The 23,435-nt window shown below is 43.7% G+C and overlaps 3 non-coding genes across 3 annotated transcripts; 1 reads left to right on the top strand and 2 right to left on the bottom strand.

Annotated features, from left to right (window-relative positions):
- The first annotated feature begins 14,080 nt into the window (after nucleotides 1-14,080).
- Nucleotides 14,081-14,154, top strand: trnan-guu (transfer RNA asparagine (anticodon GUU)). Its single transcript has one exon. It is a non-coding gene; the product is annotated as a tRNA-Asn (tRNA).
- A 5,111-nt stretch (nucleotides 14,155-19,265) lies between these two features.
- On the bottom strand, nucleotides 19,266-19,337 carry trnac-gca (transfer RNA cysteine (anticodon GCA)). The gene has a single exon. It is a non-coding gene; the product is annotated as a tRNA-Cys (tRNA).
- A 2,749-nt stretch (nucleotides 19,338-22,086) lies between these two features.
- Nucleotides 22,087-22,159, bottom strand: trnak-cuu (transfer RNA lysine (anticodon CUU)). Its single transcript has one exon. It is a non-coding gene; the product is annotated as a tRNA-Lys (tRNA).
- Between the last annotated feature and the right edge of the window lie 1,276 nt (nucleotides 22,160-23,435).

Genomic DNA, 23,435 nt, shown 5'->3' with positions numbered 1-23,435 from the left:
GAAGCTCCAGCTCTTTTCTCTCCTTACAGATGCTCCACCTGACCTGCTGAGGTTTTCCAACATTTTCTGATTTGGTTCCAGGGACAAATGTGATGAATTTAGATTTTCCAAGTGAAGTTCAAATCCTGTCATGTCCGCTTCCCATCATTCCTCATTGTGACTATGTTTTTAGGGAAAGTTATTTGAATTAAAGCAATGGGTACGGAGATGGTCATCTCATTACCGATGTGTCACATCAGCTTCCCTGAGAGCACAATGATCAGGATTCGGCGCAGTGGCCCCACGTTCAATTCCCGGTCATGGAGTCAATCATCTTTTGTTCAATTCTTCATTTACTGAAAACACGACTCACAGCGCCTGTGAAGGGAGAAACAAGGTTAATCTTCCAGCTGGATGAACTTGTATCAGAGCTGGACAAATCAAAGGTGTAACTTTGACAATAAACTCTGAAGAAGAGTCAGATGATACACTTTCAAGTTGCATATTTTAACTTCCTTCCCCTGTAACTGAGGGAAGTGCAGTTGATCTAGTTGTTTTGTTCGAGCAAAGCACTGAGAAGGTCCCACAAGGGAGACTGATTGAGAATATAGAAGCACTTGGAATTCAGGAAACTGGGTGAGATGGATCGGAAAATGTCTTCATAATAGGACACATAGGGTAGTGGTAGAAGTCTGTTCGAATGAATGGAGGTTAGAGCAAAGTGGCCTACTAGAGGTTTCAGTGCTGAGACGCTTTTTGTTTGTTACATGCATAAATAATATAGATGATAATTTGAAGGGAATTATAAGCAAGTTTGCAGCTGGTACAAAGATTGTTGACGTGGTTAATATTGAAGACGAAAGCCCTACGTTCAAGGATGATTTCGATAGGTTGGTCAGATGGAACGAACAGTGGCAGATGGTGTATAAACGGGATAAGTGCGAGGTGATGCACTTTGGAAGAAATAATAACACAGGTGAATATTTAATGAATCGCAGGACATTAGGAAGCTCAGAGGAACATGTGGATTAGGAATACTTATAAACAGATCCCTGAAGGTGGCAGAGCAGTTGAATAGGATAGTTACGACGGCATAAGGGGCACCTTGTTTTTATCAGTCGTGGCATAGAATATAAGGGCAAGGAGTTAACATTGGAATTGTACAGAGTGGTGGTTAGGCCAGAGCTGGAGTACTGTGCACAGTTCTGGCCAGCTCACTATAGGAAGGATGTGATTATACTAACAGGGGAACAGAGCAGATTCACCAAGATTTTTCCTGGGACGGAACATTTGAGCGAAAAGGGGGAAGTGGATAGTGTTGGAATATTTTCCTTTGAGCAGAGAAGGCTGAGGGAGTGCGGGGACTGATTGTGGCATATAAGTTTGAGGTTCATGGACAGGGTGAAGGGAAAGCAGCTCTTCCCCTTTGTTGAGATGTTAATCACGACGGGGCATAGTTTTAAGTTAAGGGGCTCGAGATTCGGCAGGTATTTCTTTCACGAAGAGGTTGTTGGGAATGTGCAGTACAGCGCCTGGGAAGGTATTGGAGGCCGGAAAAATTACAAACTTTAAAAAGTGTCGGAATGAACACTTGAAAAATAATAGCATTCAAGGATATGGGACACGTGCTAGAAAATGGGATTCGCGCGATGTTAGTGGCAGTTATTGTCGTTGCACACTCGATGGGCCAAACCGTCTCTGCTGCGCCGTACGACTCTATGACTAAGCACAGTTCACAGTGAGGAGAAATGCATCATGTCCTCTGTCAGTGACCAACGCCTCTGCTGATAATCCGACCTAACAAGGAAACAAAAGGCACAACCAAACTGAGGAGAAACTGTGATCATGCGGGGATTGCGGGAAGGGATTCAAGCAACATAAAGTGAGAGACAAATGAATGGGGAAAGAAGAGCGAAAGAAAATAAGACAGAGATTAATATATCAAATGTTGAACTCAATTTTGATTTCTCCTGGCTTTAACGTGTCCCCTTTTCATTTGGTAATAAAGTATTACATTTCTCTTTCAGTTCAGATGAAAGGTCAGAGAGCTTTCACTTGATCATCTGTTTCTCTCTTCACAGGGCCAAGTCTGAACTGCTGGGGACATGAGATTCACAGTTTTACTCTCCAGTCTGGTGTGGATTTATAATCAGAAGCTCCTTTAATTGAGAAAAATAAATGCATTTGGGTTCTGACTTGAACAAAATAAGCTGCACTCGTGAGTGAGATAAACATTTTCAGATTTGATGATGTCAGTCAAACCGAGTTTAAAGAGTTAGGACGTTGTCTTTGCATATTTTCAATCCACCAGAACTATTTCTGCATCGAGGGAATTTTACACTATTGAAACCAATATATTGGTAGCCATTCCAATTTCGGTTCAGTTGCAAACCGACTTCCTTGCACAGGTCCTGCCGTCTCCCAGAACAGTTCCAGAGTCCTGGAAGTCTGAAGTCCTCACTCCTGCACCTATTCTCCAGACGTGCATTCTTCTGAACTAACCGCCTATTTCTAAACTCACTGACACGTGGCACGGGAGTAATCCAGAGATTGCGAACTTCTGTTTTTTTAAATTTGATCTACTTCTTGGCTCCCTGAACTCTGCTTGCAGGATTTCCTCGCTTGTTCTATTATTTAGTTAAAATCAATATTTACCACGGTTTCTGTAGCCATCTCCACCCCCTCCCCCCTCCCCCACCCCCTCCACCTTCAGAAAAAGTTGCAGCCGTTTACTGACATTCTGACCCTGGCACGAGGGAGGCAGCACACCATCCCAGAAATGTTAACACTTTTCCCCTTAGAATTGAATCCCTCCCTCTATAGCAATGCCATTGTCCTCCTCCCCTATTGTGCAGCAGACCCATGCATGTTGCCACGACGTTGACTTTCACTGCTTTCCCCGGCACAGTCAGCCCCCTTCCCGCTCCACCGCGAAAGAACCAGTAGAGCAGCCCCCCTCCCCCATCCCCCCACGAAAGAAACAGTGGCCAAAACGTTATATCTGCTAGATGCCCACAGGCCACTCCTGAACTACCTTCCTTCCTCTACTCCACCTAATGGTCACCCATGGGCTTTCTGCCTTTTCAAACTTCACCTGCGGTGTGGTCACTTTCGGAACGTGTTATCGACGACTTGCTCAGCCATGGGTATGCCCCACATTGAATCTCCTGAGCCTCAGCTTCGAAATGTGGTTGGCCAGTAGCTACGTTTGGACACACTTCCTGAACACATCTTCACTAGTGACACCTGAAACTTGCACTTTTGCCATATCGAACAGTCATAGGTGCAAGCTCTCCTGCCATGACTACACTTAACCCATCCCTCTTGCTCCCACCGTTCCACGCCCGGATCTACCCCCCGCCCAATCTCTCTCTCTCTCTCACACACACACACACACACACAAAGCCGCAACACCGCATCAATTGGCTGCCTGGACACGTCAGAAAAGTTAGCTGGCAATCGCAGTTTGCATATTGTTATGGGATTCATGGTCATGTGCTGGCAAATGCGGTAATAGGACGTATCAAATTAATTGAATGTGCAGCGTACATTTCCATACAGTATAGAATTTGGACGTAATATTCAGCACAAACACTCCTTCTGATCCTCATTGTGATTGCTGGCCCAGAACAATATCCGCCAACCTATTACTTTTGCTCAGGATCCTTCAAACGAGTGAGTATTTCGGGCGATTATCACCGTTTTCTTTCACTGATGTTTTTTCGATTTTCCTCTCATATTTATTCCCCTCATTGGGGAAACCTGGCTCCTCGAGTTTTGCTCTTGGACCAATGAATGCCCCGAGTCCATTTAATGGAAAATCAAACTGAACTATCTCAGTCAGAACGGCCGGTCTGGGGGAGGGGTTTTGCTTCTCCGAGAAGAGCAGCCTTCGCTGATGAATATACCCAGAAGAAAATTGCAATGTTGATAGCCTGGGGCCAGTTCGCTAAGGAAATAATCTCTGAACATTCCCCCATTTTAATTTTACTCACGGAATGCAGTCCATCGCTAAATTTCAGTAGATTAGTGAATAAGAGCCCGCGTTATTATTTGTATATCTGTGTAAGTGTGTTTTTCCGTGTGTGTGTGTGTATATGTGTCTGTCTGTCAGTCTGTGTATATGTTTTTGGCTGTATGTCTGCGCGTGCCTGACTATGTGTGGATGTCTGTGTGTCTTTGTTTGTGTCCCTGCGTTTTGTGAGTTTCTGTGTGTAACCGTACCTCTTTTTGTCTGTAAGAGGGAACCTGTGTGGCGAAAGAAAGAATATCTTTTTGTGATTGTATGTGACAGAAAGAGCGAGATAATGTGTGTATTTTTGACTGTAAGAGTGTATGCGTTCGAGAGAGTAAAAAATTGTGCTCAAAACGTATTTCATTTTAAATCAAAAAAACATCTAAAAGTTATGTTTATCACATTCTGTTATTTTTTTCCAGCGCAGAGCCAGCTGGATAAACTCTTCCAAAAGCCCACAGTAGTAGCAGTGAGTGAAGGGGGTCCTCTGGTGTTGTCCTGTCACTACCCCACCACATACACAACAGCTTACCTATCTTGTACGTAGAGTACTCGGGACAGGGCCTTCAGTACATGCTGATCACACATACTGCTGGTAATGAAGAGGACGCGCCTACATTTGGAAAGCGGTTTTCTGCTGTCCAGGAGAAAATGAACACAAACATCCTTTTGAACATCACAGACACTCAGCTTTCTGACTCAGCCATGTATTACTGCGCGGCGATGAAGCACCACGTTACATCGAGCCTTAACACTCGTACAAAAGCTAACAATTCGAGGTGGTCTGTGGCATGACCGCGTGGTAGATTTGTTAACACGCTCTTTCGGAGAATGTGCGCAGACGCGATGGGCCAAGTGGCCACCATCTGCACTGCAGGAATCGCATGCATTCCATGGATCCTTCAATTGTCCTGAAAGTAAATGGCTTGCTACTGGGTTCAGAGAGTAGTTAAGAGTCAATCTGGAGTCGCATGTCGGTCAGGTTAAGGGGAGATGGCGATGTCCTCCCCTGACGCCCTGAAGGACATTGCTGAGTAAATTAATTTTCCATGTCAAACGATGGAAATTCACGGTCACCATTATTGATATTAATTTTAAATCACAGACTGTGTTAATATAACGTTTACCAGTTTCAAATGTTAGAATTGAATCAATTGGTGTGGAAGATTGACATGGCCCTCTGACTAATTAGCGGTGACATTGTCACGTACCCACTGTTTCCTCTGTAAGGGATGTTATTTTCCAGACATTGCAACAATGACTGCATTGTGAAAGTACCGCATTGGCTGTCACATGCTTTAGGATAACTGGTGGTGCTGAAATTTATTTGTTTCCAGTTTCCAATTCTCCAGAATGGCTAAACTTTCAATGATTTATCTGAGGAATTTGCTGCTGATAATGAACACTATAAAGCGCTGAAGGTTTATCTTAGTCTCTAACTCTGACGTTACACAACGTGTTGGTGTTTCATATGCCCTATTAAAACAATTCCCCTTCTCTGTTCTGATCTTCATTACTCCACTTTAATTTTCAATTGCTTCAAATTGAATTTAATAATTTGATCATCAGAATGAACTTGGAGCGGAAATCTGTGGTCTCAGTAGCATTTGCAGGAGCTGAACATTTTTCTATGAATCATCTTCAGCAGAGAATTACACATCCTTACATTCGGTCACTGTTTCTATCAGGAGTTACATGTAGATGAGAAAATGCCGTTAGAACCGGATGTGCACCTGAATCTGACTGAGGTAACTGGGACCGCAACTGCCAATCTCAGGTGATGGCAGCAGCGAGAAGCTCCACCTCCCGAGCTCGCTTTATAATAACGTTAGCGGTTAAACTGACAACGGTGCACTTTCTTTTCTCAAGGAATCTTCATTCGGGTAAAGGTGACAAAGTGAGCATTTCATTAATTGGACGACTGATTTTGCAAGTTATGGTCACAGCGAGGACGTAAGGTAAAAAAAAATCTGCTGAATAAGTGCTAACTGAAAGTTTAACAGAATTGTCCATAAGTGAAACTATAAACTTATAAATCCCTTTGAATTTGTGAAATCTTAATCCCGGATTCTAAAAGTCCTGCATGAACTAAACATTCATAAAAGATCCGTTATTTATCATATATTCCCTGCACTTTATCAATGTGTGTCACATTCTGTGTTCGCTATGTCGTACATGTGAATTCTAATATATTGCTGTTAAATTAAAGCAATTCGAACCTTCAGCAGTGTCAGTGATTACTGTGCGTTCACACACACTCAGTGTGTGAATCGCAGCATTGTACATTGATGCCATTGAATGATAAATGTTACTTCCTTCTGAATATCATTATCCCGTTTGAAATTTCAATCTTTGCAGTTTGTGCGATTGGATCAGTTACTGTCCGATTGCCAGGAGACTGGCGGCTGTCCCCGACGAAAAACACTGAATGTTATGACATATGAGCGGGAACAGGAGGAGACACCGAGCCTCACTACGGATAGAACTTTGTTTCCCATTTCATCCAGGTTTTAGTCAGGAATTCTCTGTTACCCAACGCCGTCCAAAAGTGATTAGGACAGAAGGAGACATTACAACTTTAAACTGCATCTACTTTATGACAGAAAATTCCTTCAGTTTATTCTGGGTCCGACAATTCCTTGGGAGAGAACCTCAAATACTAAATCGCAGATTTTCGGCTGGTTACGAAATTAAAGCGGATTTTGCTCGAAGCCGTTTCTCCTCTGGGCTGGACAGTTCGAGTGGAATCTTTACCTTAACCGTCTCCAAACTGCGGCTCTCTGATACAGCCATGTACTACTGCGCACTGACTCTCACAGCGATACCAACCTGTTCAATACTCGTACAATAACTGGAGGGTATGTGACATGTAGCTGAGCTCTACGTGCGGCTGGGCAGACTCACAATGAGTGGAATATTAATGGATATTAGGCACGAAATCAAGTGAAATACTAAAAATTATTATTTTTTAATCTTAGGGAGCGGTTGATTTTATATGTGTTTCAATGCATAATGACGTTTCTTCGATTAATGCAAGACTGGGTGAGCAACCTCCCAATAAATTGGAAGCATTTCCAGGCGGTTATGGAAGTTCATCTCACTCGCAGTCAGATTTTCTGGTTGGATGGTTGTTTCGTTGGCCAGTAATGTTACAGCAGTAAGCTTGCACGTTCCCCCCGTCTCTGCGTGGGTTTCCTCCGGGTGCTCCGGTTTCCTCACACAAAGACGTACACGCTTGGTGGATTAGCCATGGTAAATTGGACCCCATTGTCCCAAGATTTACCATGTGTGCGGTTTCTGGGTTCCGGCGGGGCGAGGGCTCTGTCAGGGAGTTGTTGCATTGAAAAGATGCTCTGTCAAAGTCGGCGCAGCCTCAATGGGACCAGTGCCCTCCCTTTGCTCTGTCTGGCTACTATGATTATATGAACGCCGTAATTGACAGCTCAGCAATGTCAAAATACGCGACCGGCTGAACAGCCGTTTCTGTGTCGCCCCGCCGGAACCCAGAAACCGCACACATGGTAAATCTTGGGACAATGGGGTCCAATTTACCATGGCTAATCCACCAAGCGTGCCCCTGTGAAACATGACTATTTCTGCTAATACGGCTTTGGATGTAATGAAATGCTGTTGATTTGGGGGCAGTGTCTTCTGAGTTTTTAGCATATTAATGTCAGCGCATAACAACACATTGTTCTCACACTTGCTGTTGCTGCCACATTGAATGGAAAACGTCAAATGCTTTGAGTGACCATTTGCAGCGGGCTTCTGGGTTCTGGCTTCACTGGTGTAATGATGAGCACTCTGGACTTCGAATCCAGCGTGCCGAGTTCAAACCTCGGTGGAAATTTGTTTTGCTAAAGCCGGCGATTGGTTTGCTAAAGGACATTTTATTTAAAATTCTCAGAAAGTGGAATTTTAAACTCTGAGGAAATCTCAGCAAATCCCACCGAAATCACATTGCAGACGATGCAGCGAATGACTCTCCTGGTGTTATTGCATCATACCCATCGAACGACTGCACAAGAAAGCAAAGCTTTCACAGGCAGAGACGCCACAATGGGCAGAGGGTCCACCTATAGGTGCCCCTCACTCACTCATCTGTCCCAATTTAAAGAAGAGGTGGGACGGTGAGAATAGTCGCTCCTCTGAAATTCCAACTCACATTACTGAATTCAATGCCCAGAGTAAACTTTATAACATGAAACTGAAAGGACTCTGCCGATGGCACGAGGACTTTCTCCCAAAACACACACACACACACACACACACACACTCTCTCTCTCTCTCTCTCTCTCTCTCAGGTGCGCACACACCATTACACACGCACACAATAACACACGCACACACACAATCACACACAATCACACACACACACACACACTAAATCACACACACAGAATCACACACACACAAAATCACGCACACAATCACACGCACAATCACACGCACACAATCGCACACAATCACACACAGACACATATACACGCACTCAATCGCAAACACACACAAACACATAATCACACATACAAACACACGGACACACATACACGCACACAATCACACGAACAATCACACAGGCACACATACACGCACACAATCACACACGCACACACACACAGACACACGCGCATACGCGCACACAATCCCACACACACAAATGCACACAATCGCATACACACACACACACACACACACACACAAAGATAACGCGGTTCGTACAGATTCAGGGGCACACACAGATTCAGGGGCACTCACGGATAGCGGGGCACACAGATACAGGAGCACACACACACAGACTCAGAAACTGGGGCATACAGAGATCCGGGGGCACACACAGATTCAGGGGCATGCACAGCGTAAGTGGGGCAAACACAGACTCAGGGCACATGCAGGTGCAGGCGCACACACACAGATACTGGGGCATACACAGATACAAGGGCACATACAGAATCAGGGCATACACACAGAGATACTGGGGCATACACAGCTACAAGGGGCGCACACAGAATCAGGGGCATACACACAGAGATACTGGGGCATACTCACAGAGATACTGAGGCATGCACAGATACAAGGGCACAAACAGAATCAGGGGCATACGCACAGAGATGTGGAGCATACATAGACACTGGGGCATACAAACAATCAGGGGCATGCACACAAAGATAGTGGGGCTTACACGGATACAGGGGCTTACACAGATTCAGGGACGCACACAGCGATACAGGGACATCATCGGAGATAGAAGCGCACAGTGATGTGACCACAGATGGTGCCAAACCGACTGAGAACTTACAACGTCTGCTGTTTATATTTTTGTTCTCGGTTTTTTTGTTACATATCACACACAGCAAGTCGGCAATGATCAGTAGATTGAGGACAGGGTTAAACATTCACCAGACTGACATATTTAGCACCGTAAAATTCTGAGATAGAAAGTAGTGAATTTAAACTAATCGTGCGTCAGTTCCTTTCACTGCCATAGAACATAGAACATGACAGCGCAGCACAGGCCCTTCGGCCCTCGATGTTGCGCCGAACTGTGAAACCAATCTAAAGCCCATCTAACCTATACTATTCCAACTTCATCCATATGTTTATCCGATGAGCATTTAAATGCCCTGTCTGCTCTGTGTTGCCTTGTATGTTTCACTGGAGCGAGAGTGATGAGTTTGGAGGATTTTGGAATTTGGAAGATACACATGAGCAGCTTATGGGATTGTTTCACCTCGCTGTCTATTTCATGTACCGGGTAACAGCAACCGCTGTTACTGGCGGAAGGAGCCACTCCTGTTCCATCGAAACATGGCATTTTGTCAGTCTCTGGTATTAAAAAATACTGGAATGGAGCTGAAGCGCAAAAGTAGCACAGATCGGTGAGATTAAAGTGCAGACAGACGCCTTCCCTGATTCGATGCTTCTACTGTCGCGGCCCGCGTTCAATCCCCAGTCCGGGATGCAGCTCCATTGTTCTCGTGCAGCACATGAATGGACAGGAGCTGGAATTGCTTCCAGATACAGATGCGCATATGTGGACATACTATCCACACTATCTGGAATTACGTCTCTACTTCCTGATCGAAATCATGAGTGATACTCATGCCGGTTTGCAAAACAAGAATCAAATCTCTGTCTCGCTCCGCAATCCTATCAATTGCCCCCAACAATTTATATTCCATTGCCTCTGCTGGTTCATTTTGTCAAAATGAATAATGATGCATTCTATACATTAACTCTGAGCCATGATATGATCGAGGGAAGGTATTTCATGACGTTTAAACTAAAACAATTGAAATTTCTACAGCAATGAGATTGGATCCCAAGCCTCCACAAAACCTCAATTCATTCCCTCGGACAACTCCTCAACTTTACCAGTAGGGAAATACATTCGGTTGCTTTTGGCAGTGAACAGAATCGATGGTGTTGGAGTGGGTCATATTTCCCTTTGCACCTCCTCTACCACATAATAACCTCGTGTTGGATCGCCAGCTCAACACCAATTTCCCACCTCGTCCCGACTTCATTTTATTCCCTGAGAGTTCAAAAATCTCGCCATCTCAGCCTTCAACATTCTCATTGGTTGAGGATCCACAAACCCCTGGGCAACAGAATTCCAATGATTCACAAGCCTTGGAGCGAAGAACTGGCTCCTTACCTCGGTCCTAAATGTCTGACACACCAGTAGGAAAATGTAAGTCCTGTTCTCGACACTCCACCCGGGAAACCGGTGGTTGGGGGGCGGGGGAGAGAGGCGGGGCGGGGGGTGGGGGGGGGGGGGCGGATGGCGCCGGGGTGGGGTGGGGGAGGCGGGGAGGGTGTGCAATCTCTCAGCATGTACACTGTCAAACTCACTGGCAGTTCCAGACTTTTCAATGAGATCATTTCTCATTATTCCAAACCCTAGAGAGAACATAGTCATCCCACTGAATCCCTCCTCCAAGGGCAACTGCCTCATCACAGCAATCAATCCAGTGAACTTTGGTTACACAAACAGCGAGAGCTTAGAGAGAAATAAGAGCATAATAGGGAAAGGAGATGGAGGCACAGAGAGATTAGGAGAGTGAAAGAGACTGAGGTCGATACACAGAAGCAAGGGGAAACATAAAGAGACAGAGAGTTGAGTAGTCAGCCATAACACACGAATGAACAACCAGGGGCCGGAACCCACAAGCATTGGGTCCTCTGAATCGTTGACTAGGTATAAAGAGAATGTCCACAAGAGTAGTGAACATTTGAAAACGTCTTGAATTAGTTGTGAGTGCGTTGGGTTGTTGGATTGCCTGCATTGTCAGGTTCTCAAACCAAACCGCATCCTGCCGTGTGCACGGCAAAGAAATGAACAAAACTTGGCCATCGCAAACAACAACAGGACTCGCCCGGAATTCGAACCCGGGCTTTCTCGCAGCCTTGCGAATCCCGACAAATAAAGCGAGAATCAAACCCCCAAACCAACGAGCTGCGGTTGCGAAAGCTGTTCCAATACAGATACTTATATTGTCATCTAAATCTGATCAGTCTGAAAGCGCTGGAAACACTCAGGAAGCCAGGCAGCATGAGCGCACAGGGAAAGGTTTCTCTTTTTACACCTCCATAACCTTTCATTTAAATGGATGTTTGGAAATGTCGGAAGTTTTAAACAAGTGAAATCGAGGAGCTAGGAAACACAACAACAGGAAAGGGCTGTGATCGGGTACAATTCAGGAGAGATAAATGAGCCTGCACTTTGCGGTCCATGGCCTGAGCGTGAGGAAAGCAGAATATCACATAATATTTATACCACAGAATGAGACCATTCACAAGATCTTTGAAGCAGTCAGGTGTGCTGTGGATAATAGGGAACAGGTGGGTGTACTGTATAGTGATGACACAGGAGCCGCAGTGATGAGTTTGATAGATTTTGGTAATTGAAAGTAACACATGAGCAGCTTGTGTGACTGTTTCACCTCATTGCCCCTTTCATACTGCAACGAACAGTAATCGTTGTTGCCATTGGATAAAGGAGTCACTTATGTTCTACCTGAACAGAACATTTTGAAAGAGAGACTTGCCTCTTGTGGAAATAGATCTGACATGAAAATAATGAAATGTAAAATGAAGGAAATTAGATTAAATATCAAACGTATGAGAAATATTGGGGCATCCAACCTATTCGAAATATTGGGTTCACAAGAAGTGACATGAATTGATGTTGTGATCGCAGATATAGAACTGGAACCCACCATCACACTGAGTGAATCCGCTGTCTCGTTAAATGTTGACCAAAGAAAATTTTTGACCATCTTCCACATTGGAAAGTACGGGAGCTCAGACAATAAGCTGTCTCCACTCACAAATAACAGAAAGGGTCAATTTCATCTCGCAACTTTAAGCCTTTACCATCTTCTGTACATTAATCATGGGGCGGCACGGTAGCACAGTGTTTAGCACTGCTGCTTCACAGCTCCACGGTAGTACAGTGGTTAGCAGTGCTGCTTCACAGCTCCAGCGTCCCGGGTTCGATTCCCGGCTCGGGTCACTGTCTGTGTGGAGTTTGCACATTCCCCTCGTGTCTGCGTGGGTTTCCTCCTGGTGCTCCGGTTTTCTCCCACAGTCCAAAGATGTGCGGGTTAGGTTGAAAGGCCAGGTTAACAATTGTCCCTTAGAGTCCTGCGATGCGTAGGTTAGAGGGATTCGTGGGTAAATATGTGGGGATAGGGCCTGGGTGGGATTGTGGTCGGTGCAGACTCGATGGGCCAAATGGCCTCCTTCTGCACTGCAGGGTTCCTAAAAAAAAAGATTTATAAAGTAAGTAAACAGACTGTGTGATGGTTAAATAAAAATGCGTTCCCTCCCAGTGGCGGATTAACCATTAGGCTGAGTAGGTTTAAGCTTAGGGGCCCGGAAGGGAGGGGGGCCCGAAAGCAAAAAAAAAATTGGTTTAACCCTTTTAAGGGTGAACAAATTTTCATAACTAGACCCCGTGGATGAATTAATATTACAAATACCTATAAATAGAGAAGCTTCACCCCCGGACTTGTGCTACATGCAAATAAATACAAAATAAATGCAACAAAGAGTTTATTGTCATGCTATAACATGTATACATACTTATTTTAGTGCATACTTAGTTACATATAGTACTTTTTCAACATTCACCCTTACATAATACTAGTCCCACACCACAGCACGATGACTGTCACCACTGCCTCCAGTGCTATCAATGTATCATCAAATTCACGATCATCATCTGATAATTCACCAATATCAACTTCAAAATCCTCGACATGTAAATCACTCTCACTATCATCACTGCAAAATCCATCATCAAAACTGTTGTTGAGCGCATTTACCGCCTGTGAAAACATCAAAACAGACTTTCGTTTGCGCGCCATCATCGTGCAACGATATAAGTTATCTAACATCACTTAACGTCACTTTATTCTATTCAACGAAGGGTGAGACAGGGGGCAGGGGGCAAGGTCAGGAGGCCTTAACAAAGCTCAGCCTAGGGGTCCGGGTGGTAGTTAATCCACCACTGTTCACTCCCTTCGGGTACGTAAACACAGAGGAACAAGCATAAGCATAGACCACGCGAGACAGAAGACGATGGACCGACAAAACGGAGGCTTGGTATCAACGGAATAGCTGAAGGGTGGAGCATTTGACTGCAGGTTAAGAAGTTCCTGCATTCAAATCTGATGCCTCCTTCCACGCTTAACTGATATTTGTTTTACAATTAAAAACTGCCCTTCATTGACTGGAAAGCGCTTTCTGACGTCCGCTGGTCGGGAGAGGTTCGAAATAAATGCAAACATTTCATGATCTTCAATCCCACTCCTCTGTTACTGAGCCCAGTCAGTGGGAACAGTCTGTCCCTCCCTGCTCTATCAAACGGCCCTTTGCCCATGTTAGGAGAAGGGATTAACCATGTCACCACAGCAACACTGTGGGGTAAAACAGTTAAATGTACATGTTTAGATTTGTAAACGATACCATCATTTGGTTTTTCTGTGTCAGGTTTGGTGAAAATTGAATTGGCTTCGAATTTGCAGCCAACAAGCTGACACCCTGATTTAGGATACCATGTGGGCTGTAGTTGTCTCAGTCTCTGTGGCGCAATTGGTTAGCGCGTTCGGCTGTTAACCGAAAGGGTGGTGGTTCGATCCCATCCAGGGACGGGTTTTTGCTATTTTTACCCTCTCCATCTGCTTTCATTGTCTCTCGGTTTTTGAGTGTCACTGAGGTCCGTGGGCAACACAAGAAAAAACGTATCGTGTGTTTCTGCCTCTAGTGTTAGCCGCCGTCAGTTTATTGAACATTTATCTCTAACATATTATTTGTAACAATTTATATATTTCAAATATTATTAAATTCAATGACTGAACTCAAAACTTTAACCCATGTTTGATCTTGAGTTGCCATTTTCCTGCACATTTCCCTTCTTTCTCAGATAGATCAGGAATCTGTCTATCCCAACCTAAAATGTGTTCATTGAGGGAAATACACAGCAAATCGGCAAAGATCAGTGGAATGAGGACTGAGTTAAACTTTCACCAGAATGCTGTTTTTATAATTGCAAAGTCATGAGATTGAGTGCAGGTAGTTCACATTTGAGGCGTTTCAGTTCTTTGAGAGATGAATGCCTGCCGTGTTTTACAAGGTGCGTTTCAATGGATCAGCAATGATGAAATTGGTGGATTTTGGAAATTGAAATTTACACGTGAACAGCTTGTGGGACTATTTCATTTATCATTGCCGTCTTGCGGTGTGTTTTATGTTCTGATAAAACCTGTATTTATAATACAAGCATTAGATTATGGAAATTTTCAGCAGGTTTGGCAGAATCTGTGGACACGCATCGAATTCTAAACTCTTCCATGTGTCACCTGTGTTTCTGCAGTGTACTGATTACTGTGTTCGAAATAACTGACAAAACCTTTTCAAAACAGCTGTCCCATCTCTAAGTGTTATTAAATCTTAAGGAATCACATTATCTCACAGCCATGTGGTATTTACACTTCCCCAATGCTTGAATAATATTCTGCAACTGCCGTCATGGAGAAAGCGATACAATTCAGGACAAATGTTATTTTCTGAATCTTATGTTAGATCAATGACTCTGCCACATGGCTAAGGTTTTCAACCGAATTATAATTCTACAAAACAAGGATTTAAATTGCAATCAGACTGTACGGCTTGCTATTCTAGGCCGGTCACATTGGTCATGAGCAGAGTTTTGTAGGAGTTAACATGTTCACTTCATTGGCTCCACGATTCAAAATAAGGTTGAAACATAATCGAAAATATTATTATTTTTTTAATTTTCCCCGAAATTGAATTAAAGCATTCTTAGAGAGTTTAAAAGATTTAGAATGAAGTTTTAGAAGCATAGAGCAAGACGAAAAGATAGAGTTAGAAGGTATACTGGTCACTGCTTCCAAGAGGTCGCCTCGCTCGGGCGCCATCTTGCATCAATTCTATGGCGGCATAGAGGTCTGTGAATCTTCAGCTGATGAAGACATTGAAGGTTGAGGTGGAGAGTTGTTGGAATCTAAGTGAATGGAGGGCTGTTGGTATAAGCTGGGAAATTGGGGTTGAGGCTGTGGATCTGACTTGATTCTGTCATGGAGGAGGCTCAATGGTTCATGTGACCCTATTCTACTCCATTGATGCTGTTCATTGGCAATACCAGATACGGCATCAATAGGTTCTGCTGGTACCATTGATGAGCTCAGGGCAGTAATGATGTGGAGTTGCCGGCGCTGGACTGGGGTAGGCACAGTAAATAATCTCACAGCACCAGGTTAAAGTCCACAGGTTCATTTGGTAGCACAAGCTTTCGAAGCAAGCCTCTTCATCACGTGAGTCACCTGATTCGGACAGTGCTCCGAAAGCTCGTGCTACCAAATAAACCTGTTGGACTTTAACCTGGTGCTGTGAGACTACTGACAGGGCAGTGATAGTAGTTGAAGCGTGTGATCGAATCTCATCACCGTTATATGTCCAGTTCCTTAACTTTATGAAATACCTTTGTTATCGCACAAATTCCAATGGAACGCAAATGTAAATTATTGTTTGCAATTGATGGGTTTGTGGAACCAGTTTCCTTGAATCATTGCATCGCAATGTTTCTGTGGTGTAGTGGTTGTCACATTCGCCTTACACACGAAAGATCCCTGGTTTGATCGCGGCAGAAATACTTTCATCATAAACAGAAAAGGTTGGAAGGTCTAAAGAGACATGACAGCATCTGTGGAGAGAGGAAAGAGCAAAACTTTCAAGTCTGGATGGCCCTTCGTCAGAGCTCCGGACTCGAAACGATGGCTCTATTCTCTCTCGACAGCTGCTGTCAGACCTGCTAAGATTTTCCAGCATTTTTCTATTTTTGTTTCAGGTTCCATCATCCGCAGTATTTTGCCTTCACAAAAAAAAAACAAAAGCTTATAATTTCAGAGGGATTCGACTACTGGAATTATTTGCGCGTTTGTCACTAAGCATGAACTGACCGACTGAGTATTCCCAGTATTTTCTGATTGTAAAGTGAGGAATCACTGAGCGAAAGGGAAAAAAAAAGGATTTTTGTGATAGGGCACAAAGCAGGATGGATTACATGACACCATGAATGGTGGAAAAGACAACATCGAGGAAGTGATGGTGGAGCCTGGGTGGTCTAGTGGTTCAGAGTCAATGTTTCCATAGCTCTGGCCCGGAAGTGATGATAAACTGTTAACTAAACAGAGCACTTTGCTCAGCACGGACTGAATTTCTGGAGATGAAAGTACCTGAACAAAAAGGAAGAAGGCATAATTTGCTTCAGTTGGTCATAAGATGTTAGAATGACTGTGTGACAATGTCAGTAGCAAAAGTGACTTGAAATGAAGCGGTGGAGACAGAGATGGTTATCAAAGAATTTCAAGTCTCTAATATTAGCTTTCCTGGCATGCCGTGGTCAGGTTTCATTGCCATGTTCCACGTTGGAGTACCAGGCAAGTAGCGAATAACTTCTTATTTAACTCTTCATTAAACGAAAGCACGCCTCACAGTGTCTGTTAAGGGAGAAACAAAATCAATCTTCAGCTGTATGAATTGTATTAGAGCCGGAAAAATCAGAGATGTAACAATACAAACTCTGAAGAAGAATGACACGGCAGACATTTATCACAAAAACAACTGACACACATGTCAAATTCTTCCTCTTTCAAGTCTCATCGATTGACTCCTTGTTCTCCACCTCGGATATTTCCACTTCCATCAAATATCACCCACCTGAAAATTCAATCTCTTCTTCGCTCCACTGATGATGATACACCAACTCCACGCTGGGCGCAGGAATTGGCTCCATAGCTCAGTGGTTGCATCAGTTGGACAGTTTAGAGTTTATTTATTAGTGCCACAATTAAGCTTACTTTAACACCGCAATGAAGTTTCTGTGACAATTACGTCATCGGCAGAACCGGCACCTTCTCGGTTAATTGACAGCTAATTTAGCATGGCCAATGTACCTAACCAGCACATCTTTCACTCTGTGGGAATAAGAAGGGGCACCCGCAGGAAACCCACGCAACACGGGGAAAGCATGCAGACTCTGCACAGACAGTAACCAATGCCGGGAATTGAAACCGGGCCCCTGGCGCTGTGAGGCATCAGTGCCACCATGTTGCCCAGAAAGATCTTATCTTGTTCATAAACGGAGAAAAAGCAGACAATGTTTGTAAAGATGACCTAGTTCTTTTTTAATTGATTAGAAATGGGTGTCGCTGCCGGCCAGCATTTATTGCCCATCCTGGTTGCCCTGGGACAGTTAGGATCAAACACTTTGCTGCAGCTCTGGAGTCAGTGTCGGCCAGGCCGGATAAGGGACGGCAGGTTTCTTTCCCTAAAGCACATTACCGAACTCAATGTTTGTTTTTCCGACAATCGACAATAGTTTCATGGTCATCAGTAGATTCTTAATTCCAGATAGTTTTTATTGAAAAACAATTCTACAACGTGCCGTGGCAGGATTCAAAAGCGGGGCCCCATAAAATTGGATGAGTTTCTGGATAAATAATCTCGCGATAAAATCACCAGGCCATCGTCTTTCCTAATATAAGCGTTTGTCTTGAGAGATTTGGGTGTGTTTGTACAAGGAACGCAGGAAGATAGCATGGTAGTGCAGCAAACGATAGGAAGGGAATAGCATTTTGGTTTTTATTGCCAACAGATTGCTGTATAAGAATAAAAACACCAATTTACATTTATACAGGGTTTTGTTGGGAGCAAGTGTGAAATATTCGGTGCAGTTCTGATATCCACAATGCTTTTTATTTTAGAAGAAGGCTATCCTTCCAATGGAGACGGTCCACTGGGTAGGTTCCTGTGATGAGAGAGTTCTCCTGGGATGAGAGGCTGTGTAAATTGGGCTGAAATTCCCTGGAGTTTAGAAGACTGAGAGGCAATTTTATTGAACCTACAGAATACTGAGAGATTGTTTCCCAGTCTCAGATGAGGACTCATCGGAGAACTGACACACAAACACATCCAGCCAAGACTCTAGTTCTTAACTTTAATTGCATATTTGAAATGAATATATATTATACCATGTGATATGGATGATATGAATATTCATTAAATAAATAATGTTGACAACACCTGACAACAGTCGAGCGGCAACACTTGAGAAATATTTTTATTGTTGCCTCTGTTCACAAGCCGGAACTGCGCGACAATGAATGCTTATGGGGAAAATGAAAGTACAACCACCGCCTCTGGATGGTACTGAGCCATGATGTGGAGATGCCGGCGTTGGACTGGGGTAAACACAGTAAGAAGTTTAACAACACCAGGTTAACACCTGGTGTTGTTAAACTTGGTACTGAGCCACCAAACATTTGTTTAAAGTCGAACGCAATAACGAATTCCGCAATTAAGACGAAGACACACTATATTAGGGTGTCAGCAAGTGCTGTTATATATCCAACACCAATTCTCTTTTTTAAAAACATAGTCGAGAACTACAACATGACCACATCGTTTACAATACTATGCAAACCCCTTTGACTACTTTACCCCCCACAGTGTTGCAGCGATTTAGGGGTTTCCCGCTTCTCCCAACATGGGAAAGGGCCGTTTGATAGAGCAGAAAGGGACAAACTGTTTCTATTGACGATTGTCAGTAACAAAAAATTGGGACTGAAGATAATTTATGAAAGACCGAATTGTATTTATGCGACGCCTTTCCCGGTTGGTGGACGTCACAATGCGCTTTGCAGCCAAAGAAAGAAAACCACAATTGAAACAAAGACAAGGAAGGGGGCACTCGGATTTTAACCGAGGGCCGTTTGATCTGCAGTCAAATGCTCTACCACTGAGCTACACCCCCTCAGCTGTGAACTGATGCTCGGGATCCAGCATAGTCTTATTAAGTGGTGGAGGGGGTTCCAGTGGTCAGACTGCATCACGCTTTGTCTCAGAGTTACTGGTTTCTGAGTGAAGTCGGAGAGCTCAGCGTTTAAGTTAGCGAGATGTTTTCTTGTGATTTGGCTGAGATTTGGATCCAGGACTAGGAGATGTTTGTGTCAATCTAATCGATAAAATCAACCCCATTTGTCATGCAGATTTGAACTTGTATCCCCATCTCTATTGGCAGCGCTTTGCAGCCTATCACTGTCCTTCACAATCTGTGTTTGTTCTTGAACTGTTGCCCATGTGACATTTCCAATTCGGACACAAATATAGATCTAACTCCACTGCTTCTGACAGAGCTGTTTTCGATCAGGAAACAACTCAGGTCTCTTACATGGATTATCAAAAACTTTAAATCTTAGCATATTGAAGCCGATCAATGACCCTGAAAGCGCCAAATCCGAAGCACTGGACCACGAGGATTTCATTCTCCTGGTTCTCCCATAGACTGAATACAGGAATTCCACAGTGCCAATTATTCACAGTCGCATTCTCCTTCCAGTCTTGTACACGTTGTTCAGCTTTGAAAGTATTCATCTTTTCACATTAGCTTCCAGTGTGATGAAAGCAGATCAGTGATGAGCTGAAGTTTTTCAACAGATTTACCACAATAAGGTTTATAACAAACATTACTCTTTGAATGTGGTGAGCTACAGTGAAATTTAATGCAGTAGAAGGTAACTCACTCATTCTGATAGTTGGTACCAGCAATTGCAATGTAAATATGATGTCGAGATACCGGCGTTGGACTGGGGTGGGCACAATAAGAAGTCTCACAGCATCATGTTAAAGTCCAACACGTTCATTTGCTTCGATAATAAAATCAATTTGCTTTATTTGATCAGCGCCCCGAAAGCTCCTGAATCCAAATAGACCTGGTGTTGTAAGACTTCCTAATGTAAATATGAATTGTTGTGGGTAATGGACAGGGTTGTGGAATGGGGCAGATTTTTCCTTCTTCCTGTTCAACCTGCCACAAGTATCTCTCCCGTTTTCGACCAGGAAGCATCATCCACTCTCCTTAATTCATGTGTTGCACGAGAGCAATGAATCATCATTCCCTACCCGCGAATCGAACCCAAACCGTGGCAGTGAAAGCAGCGAATTCTAGCGACGAAACCAACACGGAAATTGAAGTGACCTGAGCATTATTGAGCAATTGTGGGCGTGTGTGTGCGTGTGTGATTTGGGAGAAAGGTCACGTGCTCTCAGGTAATCCCTGATGAATGAAGCCACCGACCTCGTTATCGCTGAGCTTTTTGTGTTCTTGAGCAATCGTCCTCTGGGTCTGATGCAATGAGGCCAGGAGAGTAACTCACTGCACCGTCTGCAATGTGATTGCGGTGCGGTTTGCTGAAAGCTGTTAATTTTATAAAAATAATCTTTTTGCGAATTGCAAATGAAATGCCCTTCAGTACCCGGTAAGAATTCGCACAACACCAAGTTAAAGTGCAACAGGTTTGTTTGAAATCACGAGCTTTCGGAGCACAGCTCCTTCATCACTCACGCTGAGGATTCACCACATTTTTCTGTCTTTGAATGAAAGCAATAGATATCGCGTCAATTCCCCGGTATCCTGAGTGTACGACACTGATTTCCACAGTACACTGCTTTAAATGTTTGCTTTCAATGTGAAATTAAGTAGTTTGATTCCATGTGAAGCATTTAAATTAACACTCTTCCGGGAAGATGGTGACATAGTGGTAAAATCAGTGGAGTATGAATCCCGTGGCCCAGTCTCACAGGTCACGATCCCACCGCAGTCTCGAACTGAAACGGAATTGAAAGCTAGTCTCCGTAATGAAGCTTTGTTTTCTGATTGTCATGAAAACACATCTTGCAGAAGGAAATCTGCCATCCTTCTCCTTTCTGGCCTCCATGGGACTCCAGAGGAAAGGCAATGTGATTGACTCTTAACTGCCCTCTGAAATGGCCCAAAATACCCAGTTCAGAGGGAAATAGGGATGGAAAACAAATGCTGGCATTGACAACAAAATATATATTGCATTAGCAGCATTTTATGAAATGATTAATTCTCATTTTGTTTCATTTCATGTGAAACAGGGTGATATATTCCAGTGTCTTATTATTTAAAACCTCAACCTTTCAACAGTTCAAACAGGTAAGATTCAGTCAGAGAAAAGTGAACCACTGTGATCCAAACCTAGGTTTTGTAGTTGCTCCGTATCCCACCTCAAAACAGAAAATGTTGGAAGGACTCATCGGCTTCAAGAGCTTCTGTGGAGAGGGAAAGAGAGTGAATGATTCAGGTTGCTGACCTTTGACCCTAACTGGAAAAAAGTAGTGATTTAATGATTTTCAAACAAGTACAGAGTCAAGGAAAATAGAGAGGGAGAGGAGGAAAGAACAAACGGTATTTTGATCGGATGGAAGGCTGGAGTGATTGAATTACAATGGAGATGATTATTGTTACCACTGACAATCTCGCAGATCTGGGTTTGAATCTCATAATAAATGAGAACAAAACCTCGCTCGGAGTTCAGCGCTAAACTCCCCGCCTTCCAGTGAACCGGAGGCAGTTTTCAGTCACAAACCCACAACTGTGAGATAAACAACGCAGAAAGACTCAGTTTGAGCGGTGACACTTCAGGAGGAACGGAGATCGTGAATTCACCCATGAATGAGGCAAAGTTTGAAACCAATGTCGCCCAACGTGGGGCTCGAACCCACGACCCTGAGATTAAGAGTCTCATGCTCTACCGACTGAGCTAGCCGGGCACATGCATTCAAATCATTTCCATAACCTAAAATGCATGGAGACAACTATGGATTTTTCATCTGGTGTGTCAGCTTGTTCTGATTTCAAAGTTTACAATGAATCCACCGAAAGAATCCCCAAAGTTCCTATCCACTCCTCTCAATCATTAATTACATTATTCACATCTTCCAATTCTTAGCTTCACCTCTCCCAAATATTCCAAACTCCTCTTACATCATTCACCTTATTATTCTTTGTTCTTAATAATTTAGCCAGGGGTGGGGGGAACTCAACATTTACACTGTTAAACTGTTTCCCAGTTTCCGACGTTTCAGTAAGATCAACTCTGATAATTCTAAACTCCAGAGCGAACAGACTCATCCCACTGATTCTCTCCTCCCAGGAGAAACGGAGAAATCAATCCAGTGAACCTCGGTTACACACAGACAGCTAAATAATGGACAGAGCAAGGAGCAAAAGATGTCAACGTAATAAAAACATAGACAGAGAGTCTGAGGGAGATATATAGAGACAATGAAAACCAGAAATAGCGAGTGCGGTACACATCCACAACCCACGAATGAATAACAATAGACACACAGCCAGCTGTCTCAACCAACAAACATGGGGTCCTCTAAACTGGTGACCAGAGATAAAGTGAATGGCCACAAGCATATTAACCTTTTAATGTATTGATTTTCTTGTGTGAGTGTTGTGTTGATAGATTGCCTGCACTGTGTGATCAGGTTCTCAAACCAAATCCCACCTAAACCAATCCCAACGTTTGCACTGCAAATACATTTATAAAACCTATGACTTGTCCAATACGAAACAACAGCTGATTGAGGGATCTAGCCCGACTTGTGAACCCGAGATCGCTCACACGTTTGTGGTTGTTTACTCCCCAGGCCCGAGTAATACCCCTCGTCCAACGAGCCGCTGCTGAAGATGTTGTTCAATAAAAATATTTCCATTGACATCCAAAGCTGCTCAGACTTCTGCAGTGAAAGGTGAAAATGCTGGAAAAACTCAGAAAGCCAGACAGCTTGTGTGCACAGGAAAACAAATCTTATATTTTAGCACCATAACCTTTCATTGGGAAGAACTGGGAATTTCTAGAAATGTAAGAAGTTTTAAACAAGTGTTATCCAGCAGCATTACAAGAGGGTTTGAGGCCTCTTGCGGGTGTAAATCAGGAGAGATTAAATGAGGGAAACAAAGAATTTTAAAGTAATTAAACCACAGAATGGGGCCATTCCTCAGTCCCTTACAGGACGCAGTTGTGGTGAGGATGAA

This window comes from Mustelus asterias, unplaced genomic scaffold (assembly GCF_964213995.1).
Source record: "Mustelus asterias unplaced genomic scaffold, sMusAst1.hap1.1 HAP1_SCAFFOLD_216, whole genome shotgun sequence".
Taxonomy (NCBI): Eukaryota; Metazoa; Chordata; class Chondrichthyes; order Carcharhiniformes; family Triakidae; genus Mustelus; species Mustelus asterias.
This window is presented reverse-complemented; position numbering and strand designations above follow the sequence as displayed.